Here is a 19,787-nt window from a genome sequence, read left to right as displayed (position 1 = left end):
CTGAATTTCCTGAATTTGTAGTTCTATGTCTCTTGCCAATTTAGGAAATTTCTGACCATTATTTCTTCAAGTGCTTATTTTTTTTAAAGCTCTACCCACTTTCTCCTCTCTGACTGATACTCTAATGTCACAAATATTTGATCTTTTGTTATAGTTCCATAGGTTCCTGAGGTTCATTACTTTCAGCTTATTTTCTCTCTGGTCAATAGTGGATAATTCCTACTGTTCCAGATCTATCTTCTTCTTTGGTATGAGAAGTGATTTCAAATAAAACGTCAGTATTTGGGGCATGATGTTATGAGACTCTGAGTCTCAAAATTTGTTTTAGCTGGGCAGAGTGCAAATGGCTATAATCTCAGCTACTTGGGAGGGTGAAGCAGGATGATCCTGTAAGGCCAGCCTGGGCTATTGAAACTGCTGAACTACATATGAGATCTTATCTCAAACCCCATGCCCCCGAAGTTTGAGCCTCGCCTGGACAACTTAGTGACTTAGTGAGACCTGGTCTCAAAATACAAAATAAGAAAGGCTGGGGATGTAGCTCAGTGGCAGAGTGAATGCACAAGGCCCTATGTTCAATTGTAAGTACAGCAAAGTAAAACCCAAACCAACTTATTTTAGCAGGCTTCCTCTGGCACCCTTTCAGTACGTGAGGGGGACCAACTCCTTCCTGCCGGGTGGAAGTAGAGTTCAAGTCCTTCACTTAGCCTGCACTGATACCAAAGGTGTGAGGGCCTCCTTGTTCCTGCTGGGTGAGGTAGGGTTCATGCTGCTTTGAGGCGTCTGCTGATACCTCCAAGGCTGGGAGGGGAATAGAGGCCTTTTTATACCTGGTGGTGTGGAAGTCTAGATCCCCACCACCCCAGTGAGGGCTCCCCAGCCTTGAGCCACCCTCTGATGCTATGGTGGTCAGGAAGTACCTTGCTATTTCTGAGGAGATGAAGTCCCAGCTCCCACTCAGCCTTCTTTGCCACCTCCCCAGTGGGGTCAGGGCAAAGATTGGGGTGACTTCCACAGCCTGATGAAGGTGCACATCTAGGCTCCCCACTTGGCCTTGGGGGGTGCTGGAGGGCTTTGGGGTGTGGCAAGATCTGAGGACAGCGTTCGAGGTTTTACCCTGGGCCAGGGCGCTGGCTGGAGCAGGAGAGCAGTGAGAAGGCTGCTGTGAGACACAGGGGAACGCAGACGACAGTGGTGGGATGAGGATGGTGGGAGCTGGGTGGCAGCAAGGGAAGGGGTGAGACTGCGCATCTGCTGTGAAGGTGGAGTCAACAGTGTGCACCGCTGGGCCGGCTGTGGAGGTGGGATGGGAGGGAGGGGGCTGAATGAGCCAGGGTGGGGTGGGAGCAACGGCTGACCTAGGAGGTGTTTTGTTTATTTATCTTTTTTAATGTGACAGAAAGTTAGTGTGTCCTCATTTATTAACAGGAGCAAGGCATGTGGGCAGGTGGCTTCCCATAGCAAGGTAGGCTAGATGACTGACGGGGAACAGGAAAGGTGCTTGTGAAGACCGAGCAGCTGTCTGATCTTGGACAAGTCCTCTGGCCTCATATGGTTACTTCCCACACTTGAGCCTGGTTGGATCATCTGGACAACAGTGATGAAGAATCTGCCCCCATGCACCATCCACTGTGAGAATGAAAAGAGATGAAGGATACCTGTGCCTCATGTCTGTAAGAGAACCACGATGCTGATGCTTTCCCTTCACAATGGAAATAGGATGGAGCTGCCTCTTCTGTCCCATGGCCCTGAACCACGATTTCTCTTAGGGGGGTTCCAGGGCTGACATCCCAGAGGCAACAGGGCCTGATACACAAATTTGCCCCTGATCATGAACTCTGCTGAAGAGCTTCTCTCAGATCTGAAGGTGCTGTGGACCCCCTGAAAGCTGTTGAGGGCTTCAGCATGATGAGGCTTGGTGCAGGGCAAGCTGGGCACTATGCACAATTTAAACCAGCTATTTTTTGTGGAGGTGCTGTCCTTCCTGTGAGTTTAACAACATCCTCGGCCTTTGTCTAGTAGGAGCTAGTAGCACCCTTCTCTCTCTTTTTTTTTTTGGGGTACCGGGGATCGAACTTGGTTCCTTGCACTTGTGAGGCAGGTGGCAGAACCACTGAGCTAAATCCCTGGCCCATTTCTCTTTTTTTTCCATTTAGTTTATTGGTACATTTTAGGTATACAGTGCAGTTACATTCATCATTGGGATCTTGTACTTGTACATGATGTAACCTGCTTCTTATTTTTTCCCCATTTCCCTGTCCTCCCTTCACTCCCTCCACCCTTCCCTATTTACAAAGACTTTGCTTCCATTTTTTCCTTTTCTCATATTTTTTCTTTTGCCTTCCTTCTTTTTTCCTACCCCTCCCACTTCCCCTACTCATTTAGACCTTTTCTTCCTGTTTCAATGATTAATTATACATTTATCCGTATTTACACTTTTAGTTTCTCACACCAGAGAAACTATTCGGTATTTACACACGTGTGTCCTATTTATTTCAGTTAAGAGTATGGCCTGAATGTGCATCCATTTAGCTATAAATGTCTGTAGTTTCTCATTCTTTATGGCTCAGTAGTACTCCATGTTATAAAAAAACCCACCTCTTCTTTATCCAGTCTCCAGTGGATGGGCACTTGGGCTATTTCTAAGTTTTAGCTGTTACAAACTGTGCCACTAGTAGCACCCTTCTTTTGATATGACAACCCAAAATGTCCTCAGACATTGTGAAATGCTTTTAAGGTAGAAAAATCAACCTGTTTGAGAACCGCTGATGTAGACCAGCTACTGAGTTGCAGGGGCTGGAGAGAAGCAAAAGAGAAGATCCTTTGGGACTGTTGGATGAGGCTTCGGGGTGGGAGTTACCTGCCTTTCAGACAGAACATCTGGCTTCCTTTCGGCACTTTCACTTTCATCTGGAAATGGTCTCAGGGTGTTTGGAAGGAGGAGGATGGGGATGAGGGTCTCTTCCCCCTGTTCCTCCCTCCTTCCTGACTGCCCTTACTCTGACCTGCCTCTCATTTGCCCCTGCCCCTGTGGCTCTCCACTGTAGGCCAGCTGTGGGGCTTGTGCTGTAGAAAAGGTCACAGAAGTTCCAGAGCCATTACGAGAGGATACAGGGCCTCCCTGCAGTCGCTCCACTGAAGTATACATCTGTAAATAAAGATTGGCTAAAGAAGAGAACTTTAGTCAGATGTGGTAGCACATGTAATCCCAGCATTTGGGAGGCTGAGGCAAGAGGATCACTGCATGTTCAAGACAAGCCTAGTAGTCTTCAGTGGGTTCAAGTAAGTTCAAGGGGAGCCTGAACTCCATAGCATGACCCTGACTCAAAAAGCGGGGAGCAGACTTTAGATTCAGGCTGTTCCGTGAGCACTTTGTGCTTCTGCCATTTCTTAGCTGTATGGCCTCAAAAGTGAGTGACTTCCCCCCGGGCCTTGATTTCCTCATCTGTTCTCTGGGATGATGACATCCCTATTCATAGAGCTGCTGTAAGGCTGAAATGCCTTAGCAGATGCAAAACATTTAGTAGGAGTGTCTGGTACATAAATATTAGATGTCATCGTGGTTGTCATCATCATCATCATCATCATCATCATCATCATCATCATCAAACGATTCTATGCTAAAATGCTTGTTGGATTGTGGGGCTCTATATGCACGGTAGTTGCAGAAAGGGGGTGTGTTCAAAGACTCAGGGTTGCCTTAATGCTGCGTGTGTCATTTAATAACCAATTTAATGCATGTTTCCAGCCTCAGCAATACCTAAGCTCTCTCTTCTAGGACCAGCAAGCATAGGACTGGCAAGGGAAAGGGGATACCAATGTCACCTGCCTTGGTACTGACACACTTCCCTGGACAGGAATGGGCAGAATGGAAAATAAAGTTCATGACCAGGTAAGTGGTAAGGCACCCCTAGAAATGGGAAGAATCTCCCATGCAGATAGCCAACATGACATCTCCCCCATACTGGTTGGGTCCCATGTCTTCTGGGTCCATTACACCTCAGGACACATTTCTCAATGTCCAAGTAAGATATGGTGTCAGTTTAACCCAATTCCCCATACCCTGGGACCACAGCTTAGCTGCCTGAAAGCAAATTAAGAGAAGAAGCTGCCAGCTGAAAGTTATAGGTTTCTTCCCCTGCTAATAATTGCTCTTGTCACCAAAGAATGGGTCTGACCCTCCCGCCTCTGATGATGGATTGGAAAAGTTTAGTTTGCTTGAACTTGGTGGGAACTTTATAACCACATCTGTCACAACAGTCTTCTGCTCATTTGCTTGTGCATCCTGGAGAAACTTTGAGCTTTAAGGCCCAGTCTCTGTGATCTACAGCACTGGCATTCTCAGAGGCAACCAAAGGATGGCTCTTCCTAGGTTGAAGCGATCTTTTTCTGGTATTGATTGGAAAATCTCCCAGTGTGACATAGGTGGGATGATCACTTTTGACTCTTGACCTATGGATTGGTCCTTCCCTCCAAGTTGGTATTGTGAGACCAAATCTACCCTTACTACCCAGTTTAACTGTATTCAACTGGAAAGGGGTTTATTCAATTAAGGAGTTTTTTTTTTTCTTAATGGGGAAAGGGTACATGGAAAAATTCTTACACACACACACACACACACACACACACACACACACACAGCTAGTAAGAGAAGCCCACTCCATACTGCAGTAAAGAAAAATGGGCACTGTAAGCAATTCAAGATTACTCAAATTACTGCAAGTCCGCAGAGGGAGGGGAAGCAGGAATTGGAAAGGGTCATGCACTGAGGGTCATGTCTCTTGAACCTTTCAGCCACATCTCATAGCGGAAGATGGCTTCCCCATAACCTGGAGAGTTTACTTGTCTCCAGATTGACTCCAGTCAGTCTCAGGGGCCAGGATAAATATACTCCAGCTTCAATTCTAACCTCCATCCTAAGGCCAATCTCGTGGTCAAGGGCAGAGTTCGGTATCACCAACATAGTCCCCTGGGTTGGGAGAAGTAGCTCTCACAGAAAGAAGTTTTTAGTAAGTTTGGGAGATACCTGTTTCTGTTTTTTATTATTATATAGGAAAATACTCCAAAATAGTAGATTAAAATGACAATCAACTTTGTTAATTCCCACGATCCTGTAGGTTGAGAATTTGCACCTAGCACAATGGGGGTGCTTTGTTTCTTTTCTGTTTGAGGTCTCCTCAGCTTAATAGCCAGGATGGTTTTTACATTTTATATGTCTTCTGGCTCAGCTGGAAGGTCCAACCAGGGTCATGTTCCCACCTCAATATGTCTCTATCTGGAGTCTCTAGTAGGGTAGGTGGGTGTTTTACATGGCAGCACTGAACTCCTTAGAAGTTAAAAACCTTCTGGAAGCCTAGGCTCAGAACAGGCTTGGTGTCACCTTCGGTGCATTTTATTGGTTAAGAAGGTTGCAGGCTTGGCCCAAATTCAAGTGAAGGGAATCGCACAAAGGCCCAGACAGCAGGGGTATGGTTCACTGGGGACCACTAAGGTAGCAGATTACCAGAATAATCCAAGATTGTCTACTACAGGAAACAACCAGGTCAACTTTATTTGTCTGTCTTTTATTTACTTCACTAGCTGCTCTAAGACGGTGTACACATACTCAGTACAGCCAAGTTAGCTAATCTCATTTACTATGGAGATCAGCACTAATCTGCAGCCTTGTCCTTAACCCAGAAGGTAAATTTCCACTTTGAAGTACATCTATGATATGACAGAGCTACTTAACAACTGGTTCCTCCCACATCTTACTTAGAACTCCATACGTTGTAGCAGACTGCCCTGTTGTTTCTTAAATGATCTGCCCTTCATCAAGTGCATCTGTTGCAATCATCCTGAACCCTGCTGCCAGACTGATCTTTTTAAACTGGCGCTTTTACTGTGTCCCTTTCCTGCCCTAAAACTTCCAATGATTTCCTTTTTATCTACCAATGAACTCTAAAATCTTATCCTGATGTTCAGTGTTTTCTGTAGTCTGGCCACAACCACAATCATTCCAAAGTTATGGCTTATGTGCTCCGACTCAAATCAGTCTTCCAGCCACTGCAGTTTTCTCTCTGGGCCTGTTCTGGCTCCTTCTTTTCATTCTCCCTGGTCCCCTATGTTGGAATATCCCTCCTCTCTCACATGCATCCACACTGGCCTTTTCTACTAGGCTCCACATCTCACTCCTCTCCCAGCCACTCCAGGCCACAAGAGTCTTACCTTCCCCCGGAGGGGATCTGTAAGTTTTAGCAGTTATATTTAGCTTGGTAGTTAGAAGGAATTTAGGAGGGTGTATTAGTTAGTTTCTTTGTTGCTGGGACAAAATACCCAACACCCACACTTATGGAAGGGGAGGTTCATTTTGGCTTATAGTTTGTAGAGGTTTCAGTCCATTGTCAACTGGCTCCAAAGCAGGTGGCATGACAGAGTGGTGTGGTGGAGGAGGTTTGCTCGTGGCATGGCAGGCAGGAAGCAGAGAGGGATCAAGGGAGTGGGTAGGGAGATAGACCCAGGCCACGCCCCAAGTGACCCACCTTCTCCCACCAGGATTTACCTCCTAACATCACATTTGGCAATAAACTCATCAGTGGATGAATCCATTGGTCACATGACCTTTTTTTTTTTTGGTACTAGGATCGAACTCGGGACCTTGAGCTTGGGAGGCAGGCGGTGGAACCACTAGCTAAATCCCCGGCCCCACTAATCCGCTGGTGAGTATCACATCTCCATGATCCATCACCTTCCTATAGCCCCACCACATGAGGCTTTGGGGGAACATTTTAGATATAAACCTAAAAGAGGGATAATTGAGTCTACTTTTAGAAAGTAGGAACCCCTTCTGTAGTAGAAGGGATGGGCACTCTGGTGGTGAAACTCATGAGTATCAGAGTTGGTCTAGCAGAGTTGCATCTTGGCTCTTCATTCATCAGCCATTTGCTTGGGTTTTCCTCTTTTGCAATTGACAAGATATCAGTATATCCTCAGAAGAAGTAATGAAGTAACACCAGTGAGCAGATGGCAAAGAGATCGGAAAAACACAGGCCACAATCTTCATCCTTTTGTCACCTGCCTCCAGCTTCCTGGAGGCCATCTCAATTTTCATAGACTCTCATTCTTTAGTTTGGTGGCCCAAATCTTAGAATGTTCTTGGTTTATGGAGCTTCAGTTTATTTTTTCTACTTTAAAACCATTGGTCCTTGCTCTGGCCTCTGAAATGACCCAATAATTAAGACACACTCTTTTCTGTGAACATTCCACAAACATCAAAGGCAGTGTATGATCTGAGTGAGTGCCTTAGCCTTCAGGTTGAAACCTACCTAATTCCCAGTCTGATAGTGTTAAGAGGGGGATATTTGGGAGGCGAATAGGTCATGAGAGAGATTAAGGCCCTTATAAAGGATGTCTAAAAGCACTTGTTTACTGTCTTCCTCCACATGAAGACACACTGAGAAGGTGCTGTCTATAAGGAATTGGCTGCCGCCTAACACGTAACCTGCCAGCACCTTGTTCTTGGACTTCCCATCCTCCAGAACTGTGAGAAATAAATGTTCGTTATTTATAAGCCACCCAGCTTACAGTACCTTTGTAGCAGCAGCTGGGACAGACTGAGACAGGTAGTTCTTCTGTGGTGTGAAAGCGCCTCTCCAGGTACAACTCCCCATTTCCCTACTCCATTGCTTAGATGGATGGATTTGAGATCCTTGAGACTTAGAGTTTACAGATCTGTCTTCAGCCATCGTCAGAACACATCAGCACAGCAAGAACTCCTTAGTGATCAGCGGTTCCTCTTACTCTCCCACCCTAGAAGGGTCAATTTCAGAATACAGAGGAAAGGATTCACGGCCCATCCACTCATGGGAGATTTTAAATTCTGTTTTGTATCATGTTGGGTGATCAGAAAGTGACACGCCCAAATCATCTTAGCATGTGCTCCTGTAGAAGGTCCTTTCTGAATTAGATTGAAAGTCCATTTCTCATTTTTTGATATGAAAGCAATGTGGTCAAATCTTGTTTGCACTTTTTGCAAACTGATTGCTGTCTTCTCTCATCTCTTTGTCCCTGCAGTGCCACTGGGACTCTGTTCATGACCACAGAAATCTCACACTAGGAGGAAGAACTAAGCCTTCAGCACTCCCTTGGCTCAGTACCAATTAGGGGCCCTCACCTGACACAGCAGCCTTGGCAGAGAGCTACCCCACCCATCTCTGTGTGTCTAATGATCAAAGCGAAGCCCTCCAGTTTGTATTGGTTTCAAAAACACTTTAAAGTTTTTTCTAAGGGTGGCTTCAGGCAAAGAGAAAGGAAATGTTTTCATAGACCTGCTGGACATTTGGGGATTTGGAATTTCTTTGGAATTCACAGAGAATTTAGCATTTTGTGGTACCCCATCCCCTCTGGCTCTTCATGTTTATGCTGGTTCCCATATGCTTTCCCCTGTGCAGCTAGTTAAACATATGTTGGTTTACTCGCACAGTTGCTAATAACAACGTTATGATAGATGGGATCCAGCTACGGCACCCTTCAGAGCATCTGTAGTGCTACTTGTGTACCAAGACAGCCTGTTTGGTTTTGCATAGACTAAGCAAGTTTAATTTTGAGACTACCCAAATGAAATACGAAGGCCTTCTTACCTACATGGTGAGGGAGAGTAGTGCATGATACTGAAAATCCATAGACAGGGCCTGGGGCTCTAAGGATTTCCAGGAGGAATCTGGGATTTTTTCCTAAGGAACAGATTGGCTGGGGTCCCTTATGAATTTTAAGTATTTTAAGTGAAATCAATATTTGTTGATGTAATAGAAAAGAAACCTCCAGTTGTCTGAATAGAGAAAAGCTCTTCGATGCAGTGATAAAGGAGGCCCTGGTAGGTGCGCTCACCCTGTTCCCTCCCTGCCTCCCTTGGGGTCCCCACCCGGCCACCCCCCCCCCCCCCAGAAACACATTTGTAACCATTACTTGGGTGTCATGTTCGTAGATGAAATGCATTCTCGCCCTTTGCCTTGGCGGCTGCGTGCAGGAACAGGTCTGGCCACAGAGGTGAGTAGGAGGCCAGGCTGGGCTGCTCACTGCCCAAGGCCCATGAATCATGTCAGGCTGGCTGGTAACCTGAGCCGGCTCACCCCTTGCTACAGACTCCACGACACTCCTTCCAACTTAATTTCAGCCTAAGGGATGCTTTTAAGAAGATTTTAGAGCGCAAAAACATCTCCTCAGAAGAATTGTAGTTACATTAAAAACTAATTATCGGAGCTTAGGGGTATAGATCCCCTGCCATATTTTACACAGAGAGCTATTCATCTCCCAGACCCTGAAATATCATTACATAATAGGCTAAGGACACTAACCCAGGGGATACTGGGGGAAAGCTGGTAAAATCACCAAATGCCAGAAAATGATGAGTGAGATGATTATGACCGCATAACTCTGCCCTCTTGCTAAAGCAGTTCTAATATGACACAGTTTAAAAATAACACCTCCTAAATGAGCCCATGCATAGTGTGGGCAGTGTGGTTTGTCTGGGAGACCTCTGGTTAAATGTGATATTTATCTTTGAAAGATCTTGGCTTCTTTGGGCACAAAGAACTAGATGTTGGAGTGAGGAAAAGAATGATGTGATGAACCTGGCTGTTCATAAATGGATTAGAAAGCTCACTTGCCATGGACATGACTGTGCCAGGCATTCTTATAAGTTACCCGAGCGTCCCAACACACTAATAAAGGTGAATGCTACTACTGTCATTTTTTTTTTTGGTACCGGGGATCAAACTTGGGTACTTGCGCTTGCACAGACTACTGTCATTTTACAGTCGAAGAGGCATTGGGAATCATGTTTTTGGTTACTGTTAACAGGAAACTTAATTCAGATCGGTTTAAACAGTAATGTACTGTTACAAGTGCTTGAAGATTCAGGTTAATGGCAGATTTGAGTTAGAGATTCACCAGGTTATCTTGGACCCCGTTTCTTTTTCTTTTAATTTTATTTTTTATTAGTACATGTTTGTAGTACATAATGATTACATTCCTCATGAGGACTGGTGCATGTACACAGCATATCTTAATTCTTTTCTCAACCCCTTCTGACTCCTTTCTATTCTAATCTCTTGATCCCCTTCGCATTTGAGAAAGGTACCCTTTCCCCCCAGAGATTGGATCAGGGCCTTGCACTGACCTACATCCCGAAACCTTTTTTGAGACAGGGTCTTGCTAAGTCTCTAAGTTGCTCAGGCTGGACTTGAACTTGTAATCCTCCTACCTCAGCCTCCAGCAGTACTGGGATTATAGGCATGTGGCACCATCCCTGGTTTAGACTCAGTTTCTTTTCATGTCTCTGCCCTCTAGAGTGTCTGCTTCTTCCTCAGGCCAATTCCCTTGCTGTTTCCAAGGTGTCTACCAGCAGCTCCCAGGATACCATACTTCCTCACTCACATCCAATGGGATATCTGTGACCCAGCATTCCCTTCCAGAGTCCTGGAGTTCTTTCTGATTGAAGTAGCTTTGGTCACATGGCCATGGATAAATCAAGAATGGGCTGATGGGCTTAACTGAGGTCACTTGTGCTATCCCTGGAGCTGGTGTTGAGTCTTTTTGTTGTTGTTGTTTGGAGACAGGGTCTTGCTATGTAGCCCAGGCTGACCTCGAACTCATGGCAGTCCTCCTGCCTTAGTGTCATTGTTCTTGAATCCATGAGGACCCCAAATGGAAGCCTAGGGAATAGTTGCTGAAGAAACCCCAGATGTTTACCAGAGACAAGGACCTAAGATAACTGGTCCATGATTCATGAAGGTAATTAGTGACAGAGCTGGAATTGGAACTTAGCCTTATTCAAGTGTCTTTTCTCTGATCCATGGTCCTTCTAGTATTCTCTGACTCTTGAAGTCTTATAATGGCTATCTTATATATATCCCTGTGGTTTCCTCACTAAGAATATCACTCTGTACCTAAGTGATGCTAATTTTTAGCAAACGATTCCAGAGAAACCTTAGGATGTGTTGTCTTATGATATAAAGTGGTAGAAAGGACATTGAGTTATGAACTGAAACTTGGTTGCTCCATTAACCTTACAAACCTGGATCAAGCCAGGCAATGCTATTTGAAGCTGGCATGGTGGCACAGGCCTTTAATTCAAGCATTCTAGGAAGCCTTGACAGGAAAATAACAAGTTCAAACCCATTCTCAGCAATTTAGTGAGACCCTACCTCAAAATAAAAAGTAAAAAAGAGCCAGGGATGTAGCTCAGTGAGAAGGCTCTGGATTCAATCCCTGGTACTACCCTCTGCCCACACAAATAGCGCTGTTTGAAAGAAAAGTGCTAAACATTTATGTGCATGTAAATTATTATCTTTATGTATAGGATCATGATCTCTTTTGTCCCAAATATGAGAAGCTGACACCGAAAGGGTCTCTTTTAAGCCTCAGACACATATTTTCTTTCTTTTCTTTTTTTTTGGTACCGGGGATCAAACTCGGGTCCTAGCAGTCAGCGAAACCACTGAGCTAAATCCCCGGCCCTCAGACACATATTTTAATTCAACAAGATTTCTCATTGATACAGCCTATGAATATCACTTAAACAGAAAATCTGCAAATCTTCAGGAATGTTTCAGGAAACTGATGCCAAAGTGGCGGCAGGACATGCATTCATAAGAAGCTCTTAGTGGCCTCTTGTTGAGGTGTGATGATTATGTATGTAAATGTTATTCTACTTTTAATTAAACTATAGCCTCATTGATATGGAAGGTGGAAAGACCCTGACCAGTTCCATTTCAAGTTACAATACAGCTAGTGTGTAGAAAAAAGCATGGGGAAATAGCGAGAATCACAGGGAACTTAGATGAGATCTAGGGCCCCTCCCACACTATTACCTGTCTTCTCTGTGGCTTCATTATGAATGGACTCTGGCAAATGAAGCCCACACTTTCAACAAAATGGAAAGGTCACCCAAAGATTTGACACTGATTCTCAAAGAGATGGTTTCAAGAATAACCGTGAGCTTTTAGAAATTATGTAACCACCAGGTATGAGCATGCGTACAGACAACTGCATAGGGTGACTACAAAAGGGAATCATGTGGGGAGGTCAACAGCATCCTTCCTTCCTTGCTGGCTTCTATTCATTCCACAATTATAATTGTTGAGCACCTACTATTTGCCAGGCACTGTACTCAGTGCCAGGGATATATACACGGCAGTGAACAAATAGAGAACAGCTCTTGTGCTTGGGATGTTGCAGCCAAATGGAGGGATCTGGGCATTGCATGTGTTTCCTTCAGTAAGGTGTTAGACCAGGCTTCCCTTGAGGCCCTGGCACGAGAAGGGGATGCCACATGTTGATTTAAGATGCTAACTAAAGGGCTGTGTTTCCAGGGTGAGTGAGGTGTGTGCCAAGGGCTCTGAGCTGTTTCATCTAGGGTATTGGGCGGGGGCACAGTAGACTCCTCCTCTGTGATCCCACCGCACCTAGCTTTATGTATTTCCCGGAAGATACTAAGCCTCTTCTTATGTCTGAGCTCTGCACATGCTGTTCCTCCTACCTGAGTGTAAACCTCCTCTCTACCATTCATCCTCGGCTTGCTTAACTCTTATTGTCTATCCCTGAGCCCTAAAGTTTGGGTTAGGGTTTCCTGTAGACTGTTCCTGGTTCTTCTTCATTACTGTCATTAAATAAGTACTTACTTAGCTACCTATTGTTCTACTAGACTTTGACCTTGAGGTCAACTTGGAGAGAATGACTTGGTCAACATTCCATTTTAGGATCTAGCATGACACCCTCCTCTTCACCTGCTGTTTTCCAAGGTAGCTGAAACTCCATACTTTTCTTCATCTGGACTCTGAAGACCTGCACAGTTTCCAACATGACAAGATATTCTGACAGTCCAGAGTCCTTTGGTGCTCCCCAGGGTAGAATTTATCCTGTATGCAATCACCATGAATTTGGCCCAGTTTTCCAAAGGAGACAAATTTAAATGTAGAGGGAGGTGCTCGCTTCGGCACCACATATACTAAATGTAGAGGGAGCCCTTTTCCATTCTCAGGGTTGTACAATTTGAGCAGAAACAAAAGGAATCCACAGAAAGAAAGTTAATAAAACAGCCCACCACCCAGAATCAGTGTTTTCTCAAGAGGCAGCACAACTGAATGTATCAAATATAACCTTGGAAAGTCAGATATTTCTTCCTTGGGTTGGACTCCACCCCTGACTTCTTACATGATTAATAAAGCAATTTGCATTGTCTTGCTTCCTGGGAGCAACTTCTATCTTCTAGTGACTCTAAGATATTTTAAGGGACAATTTAACCAGCTAAAACACTGCTTCAATAGCAAATTCAGTTTCTTTCCTCAGATAATTTAAAGTGTTGCTTTAAACATTCTCAAGACCGTATAATTTGAAAAGAGCTACCTTTGTTGAGCACATAGTCTGAGGCAGATGCTGTAAGAGGACCAGTGGATACAGTTTGAGAAGACAGAAGCTTTTCTCCAGGGAACCTGTAGTCTAGTCTAAGGTGACCGATATGAACATATGTCAATTAAGAGTGGTGAATACTTATGAGAATGAAGTGCAGGCAGGTTGAGGGGGTGACTTCACTCAGCATATACTTGCTGAGTGTCCCCAGTGGGCCAAGCTCAGTGCTAGGCTCCAGGGATATGGTGCTAGGGTTGAGACACTGTGAGCTCTCTCTTTCTCTGTACACATACACCTAGGAAGGGCCAAACGGGCACACAGTGAGAAGGCAGCTGTCTGCAATCCAGGGGAAGAGGTCTCACCAGACACTCACCCTGCTGGCACCCTGATCTTGGACTTCTACTCTCCAGAACTGTGAGAAAGTAAATTAACATTGTTTGAATTACCCAATTCCTGGTATTTTGTCATGGCAATCTAAACAGAGTAATATTTTCAGCAGCCTGAAAGCAGGGGCCAGTAAGCTTTTCATGCCAAGGGCTAGATAGGAAATATTCTACGTTTTGCAGGCTGCACACTCTCTGTCTCAACTACCCAACACTGTTCTGACATGTGAAAATAGTCACAGATAGCACATGAATGACTGAGCACAGGGTGGGTATGTATGTATGTATGTATGTATGTATGTATGTATGTATTTAGTTATTTTTTGGTATTGGGGATTGAGCTCAGAACCTTGCTCTTGCCAGGCAGATGCAGCACTACTAAGCTACATCCCTGGCCCAGGCTGTGTTTTAATAAAACTTTATTGATGGGCACTAACATTGGAATTTTATATCCTTTTGACATGTCCTGAAATATTCTTCTTTTGACTTTTAGAAACCTTTAAAAAATGTAAAAAGCAGTCTGAGGTCAAAGGCCATATAAAAATGGGTGGCAGGCCAAGTTAGGCTGTAGTTTAACTCTTTATGCTAAATTGTAAAAGGGTATGTTATGTCATACCAGTGTAAGCCTTGAGGGGGAAAATGAAGCTTTAGAATAGTGTCTCATTTTGGGGTTGGTTTTGAGTTTTTTTTAGGGTACTGGGGTGTAAACTCAGAACAGGGCCTTCATATTGGGCTATATCCCCAGATATTTTTAACTTTTTACTTTGAGACAAGATCTTGTTAAATCACTAAATTGCCCAGGCTGGACTTGAACTTGCAAACCTCCTGTCTCAGCCTCCTGGAGTGCTGAGATTACAGGCCTGTGTGGCCACACCTAACTTGGATAGGGATCTTGACCTGTGGTCACACAAATTACTCTTGAGAAATGGATTGTCTGTAGACCTGCGTATTTGTATACACTTTGTATGCTGGCTGACCTGTTTTGAGGTTATTGAATAGATCAGATGGCAAGTTACATATATAGCTTGTTTTTCAAATCCTAATTCAGGAGTGTGTGCCAATGGGAAATTGAATATATTCAGGATTTTCAGGCTATAAAAATTTGAACTTGAATTTGTGTACCTTCTGGGACACACTTCTTAGCAATTCTTGGATTCCTCCCTCTGTTTGCTTTAGAGGTAGGATCTCAGCTGGGGGTGCCTCTCAGTGGTAGAGCACTTGCCCAGCATGTGTGAGGCCCTGGGTTCGATCTTCAGCCCTGAGAAAAAAGGTGGGACCTAATGGAAGAGCTGTGGTGTGGAGAGTTAGTGACAAATTTTTCAGTCACCACATGTGCTTCATGTTCAATCTGTATTTAAGTTTATCTTTCTGTGCTTGCATGCTCTGAGCAATCCCACCTGTTGCCATCAGTGGAGAGAACTGCTTGGAATGAATGGCTTTCCAGTAGCAGTATTGCTTTTCTATTTAGGGAACTTCTGCCGTCTCAATACCCCAGAAATCAGCAGATTTGAAGAGGTTGCAACTGCATTATGCTGAAAATGATTATTGAAAGGAAAATAAAGCTAAGTGTGGTGATGCAGATCCGTAATCCCATACTGAGGCTGAGGCAGAAGGATTTCAAATTCAAAATCAGGCTGGAAAACTTACCAACACCTTGTTTTAGAATTTAAAAAGTAAAATTTAAAATGTAGCTCAGTTGCTTAGCATGCACGAGGCCCAGGGTTCAATCCCCAGTATTAAAAAAGAAAAGAAAATAAACATAGGAGATGGAAGTATGGAGGAAATTGGAGTGGGGAGGAAGAGTATGGAAAACAAGCAAGCAAGTGGAGTTTCAGTTTTTATTGAAGAAGAAAATTGAAAATTGAAGGCGTGTCGAGTTTTTTGAAACCTGGATGGGCTGGGAGGCCACATGAAGTGTAAGAACAAGCTCGTGGATCACCTGACATGGCAAAGCTCTGGTTTCCCATCCTCTGCTCTTCCTTTGATGAACAGAGCTTTCTCTTAAGTAAACAGTTAAGGCCTAATTGGATCATTGGTGTGGTGTCACGGTAATTAACACACAGCCTGGAGTAGTTATAAATGTCAGCCTGAGCTGTACCAAGTACTGCTGGGTAAGTGGAGGGGACTGTGGGACCCAGCCAACATTACCCATGCTCCATTGTTCTTGGTGAGGAGGAAGAAATAGCAGGCATATCTCCCAGATACATAGTGTATTATACAGAGGTTTAAAAAATGCCCATCTAGTGATTAGGGCGTTATTATAATGCTTAGCTAAGAATCAGTCAAAATGATCCCAAAGAGAAAAAGCAGTAAAGCAATGTTCTCATTGATCTTGTGTCTTGCTCATTGGCTAAGGCTGGGATGCCGAAACCGACTTGAACAACTTTGGAATTCACTGGGGCCTTGTGGGAGAGGTGTTCTATTGGGATTCAAGTACAGAACAGCTGGACCTCTGGGAGGAGTGGCCTGAGGTTAGGGAAGTTTGCAGGGCTCTCACTACACCTCCAGTCTCTGGTCTGTGTAAAGCCTCATTATATCACCTCTACCTGGATGTTTTCTCCACTGGAGTTCAAGTAAATGTTGAACATTCAGCTGCCTGGTGAAAGAAAAGCCTTCATTTGGAGGGGTGTTTGCCCATTTCTGTGATGTAAATACATCTGCCGTGGAAATTGGCAAACATTGATTCCAAGCTGCCAGTATGAAGGCACACTGGGGAGCAGGTATGCAGCATGCACCAGCAGATAGTATTTCCACTATACAGATGCATGGATGCCAATAAGCTCAAGAACATAGATAATAATCAAATGCAGCAAAATAACCAGGAGGTGATGTGTTCTGAGTAGTTGTTACCTTTATTTTTAATATAATTAATTTAAGTTTATATCAGTTAATTTTTTTTAAGTTCTGGGTTGCACATGCCAGTCAAGTGCTCTACCACTGAGCTATGCTACCAACAAATTAATTTTTAGTAATGACAGTGTTGAACACTTTTGGCTTGCAAAATTCCTGATAACTTAATAATTAGCTCTTGGGAGCTTGTATATATGAGCGGATTCTAGCACATCACTGTTTTCCCCCACTTTTCAGTATATAACATGGCTGTACACAGCTGTATTGCCCAGAGGGATTCCCTAGTGGCCTCATTTTATCTTCAGAATTCCACATTCTGGCCATTAATGCTCCCAGTTTACAGATGAGGAAACTGAGGCTCAGAGAAGTTTAGTGACTCAGGAAGTTGTAGAACAGAAACTCACATCCAAGCCCACCCTCATTCTCAAAGCCCTCTTTCCATCAACCAGGTTATCTCTCATGTGGAGATAAGATGTGGCATAAAATCAGATGCTTGACCAACAATAATGAAGTTCCTGATCCTGTGGAGGAATTGCGGAAATTGGGATATAGAAAAAGAGGGTAAGGGCTGGGGATTTAGCTCAGTAGTTCCGGCGCCTGCCTCACAAGCGTGAGGTCCCAAGTTTGATCCCCAGTACCAAAAAAAAAAAGAAGGTAAAAGAAGATAATCTGAATAAGAGAAACATGAGCAAACACATGTATTATCCCCCCCCCTTCCCCCATCCAATCTCTGTGCAACTGCCTCTTCTAATCTCTGGAGGCAACAGGCAGATACTGACTTCATTGTAATTTAGGGTTTTGTTGCCGATCATGTTGAGCTGAATAGGAGTATGGATGCTCATTTTTACCTCATTCATTGTTTGTCTTCTCTGGCCACCTTTGTATGCTTCTGCCTCCAGGTATTGGGCACAGTTAATTCTTCCTGCAATTAGTATTCACGGTCAGCTAAGCAGAACTAATGCAACAAACTGTTTTTACTTTGAAGGTTATATTACGGGTTTCCAAGCTCCTACAAAAAAGGCTCTTTATGAATAAGATATTCTTGACTATCTCTAGGAATTTAATTTTCCCTTTTCTGAATTTTCAAACCTGCCCATTGAATTCTTTAATGTGAGTCCCCAGGAAGCACCCAGACCAGGACAGACCACAGGATGGAGTCAAATTGTTAGTATTTAAAGACATTTCCTTCTCTGAGGGTGCAGGACAAGAATATATACTCCTTGTCTGAGAGTGGCTGTCTCTTCATTTTCTCTGTTCCTTTGATATACGTATTATCATTATTATAAATTGCTTTGGAGAAAAAAAAGATGACCACTCATATGAAATAGGTACAAAGAGGGGGCTAAGAATTCTGACTTCTGATCATTTCAAGAGTATATGTAATTATTGCAGGTAATTCCCAGCTAGTAGGAGCAGCAAGAAATATTCTTTAAAAAAGATTCTTAAAAATAATTTTTTAGAATACCAAAGTGTGACCTCACACTAAATGCATGATACCAATTAATATTTTTTTTTTGGTACCGGTGATTGAACTCAGGACCTTGCGCTTGTGAGGCAGGCGCCAGAACCACTGAGCTAAATCCCCGGCCCCACCAGTTAATACTTTAAATGGCCCCAAATGGTCAGAAAATTCATTTAGCTGCCTTGTAGAAATTTTAATGGCTCCAAAATGATGATACAAATCAGCCAATTCAGTCGTGTAAATGTAGTTCAACACAGTGAGTACATTCTCTTTCTCAGCTGCTCGGCATTTAAGATGTGCAGACAATACTATTTTGCTGTATCTTATTTTTTTTTTGTCCTCCTTATAACTAAAAACAGCATCAGAATTTCGAATGACATTTTCAAAGATTTACATTGCTTGAAAAATCAAGCAAAGTCTTGGAAAGACAATCTGACTTTTAAAAAGATGCCCTCAATTCTTGGCTTCTGAATCTTAACATATCAAATTTTGTTCACATTTTTCTTTTCAAACTTGAAGTTTTTTCCTATTTTAAAATTTATGTTGAATCTTTTAAAACCAGTGAGTCATCTGCCCATGGGGTTGTGTTTCTCATTTTGGTTTGGCCACTAGGAAGCTCTGGGCCAAACTTCTGGATGGCTTCTGGCAATTTGTAGGACTGTATGGTACTGAACCAGATATATACACCCTATCTCTGACTCCACTCCATGCCGTGCACACTAGCCCTATTGTTTCTTATTTGTTAAAATTGTTGTGTATGATTTCTATAATCACCTGATCCTCTTTTCCACCTTCAGAGAATAAGGTGAAGTACATAGAGTGTGAGAAAATAGAGACAGACTGCCCACTCCCCCAAGGGGCTATCATTTTTTTCTGCTGGGGTTGAGGTTTCCCGCTCAGGCACCTCTGCTTCATCACATACTACCAAGGAACCCACCCAGAGAAGGGCCCTTTGATGCCCAGTAAGGGGGGCAGTCAAAAAACACAGTAAGGAGATGAGAAGGCTGGGAGTTGCTTTAGAAGGCTGGAAGTGGACTTTCCAAAGCGATTAAACATCATGGGAAGAAGTGATTCTGCTCTTTGTCAGGGAGTCTCCCTAGTGCCCTGCTGGGGAGCATGGCCTGGACACAGGAGATGGGCTGTTCTGGCTGGCAGGTGAGTGTTTTTTTACCTAGCTCACAGACCAGAGCCTGCAAAGTCTCCTGTGGCAAACTATGTACATGCAAATTCAAAACTATCACTTCTCCTCCTTCTTTGCTTCCCAAGAGATCTCTCTTGAGGCAGTCTCCATCAGATGCCCCAGAGGCCATATCCATTTGAAGGGATATTGCAGAGTTGCATCTACTACTCTTGTCCAGGACACGCAATACCCTCACCTCAGGGGAGAAAGGGAGGTCTTGTTTGAAAATATCTATTTTCCCCAGAGGATTCACTGAAAGAACTGGATAAACCTAGAGCTACTTCTGGAAGAAAAAGTAAAGCAGAGGTTTCTCTCCTAAACTCTGTTCAGTTAGTAAGATTCCTAGACACACACACACAAACACACACACACACACATGCGCGTGTGCACACACCTGAACATAATGCAAAGGCATAATTTGCTGTAATTAAAGCATAAAATCTATTCTCTTGCAATACATCCAATGAGCTGGCCTTTCTTCTTCCAGAGAATGCTGCAGATGTGTAATCCAGTCTACTGATGGCTC

At 43.8% G+C, this 19,787-nt stretch overlaps 1 long non-coding RNA gene across 1 annotated transcript in view; it reads left to right on the top strand.

Annotated features, from left to right (window-relative positions):
* Positions 1 to 1,329: 1,329 nt before the first annotated feature.
* LOC147825718 (uncharacterized) overlaps positions 1,330 to 19,787 on the top strand; it is a 94,535-nt gene continuing 76,077 nt past the window's right edge. The window contains exons 1-2 of the long non-coding RNA XR_015440441.1: positions 1,330 to 3,892; positions 6,622 to 6,698. This is a non-coding gene — a long non-coding RNA (uncharacterized LOC147825718). The remainder of the gene's footprint in view (positions 3,893 to 6,621; positions 6,699 to 19,787) is intronic.

Source organism: Heterocephalus glaber, unplaced genomic scaffold (genome assembly GCF_053883595.1).
Source record: "Heterocephalus glaber isolate CG9 unplaced genomic scaffold, H.glaber_assembly_v1.0 deba00001497, whole genome shotgun sequence".
Lineage (NCBI taxonomy): Eukaryota > Metazoa > Chordata > Mammalia > Rodentia > Bathyergidae > Heterocephalus > Heterocephalus glaber.
Note: the sequence above shows the minus strand (reverse complement) of the source record. Positions and strands in the feature narration are given on the sequence as shown.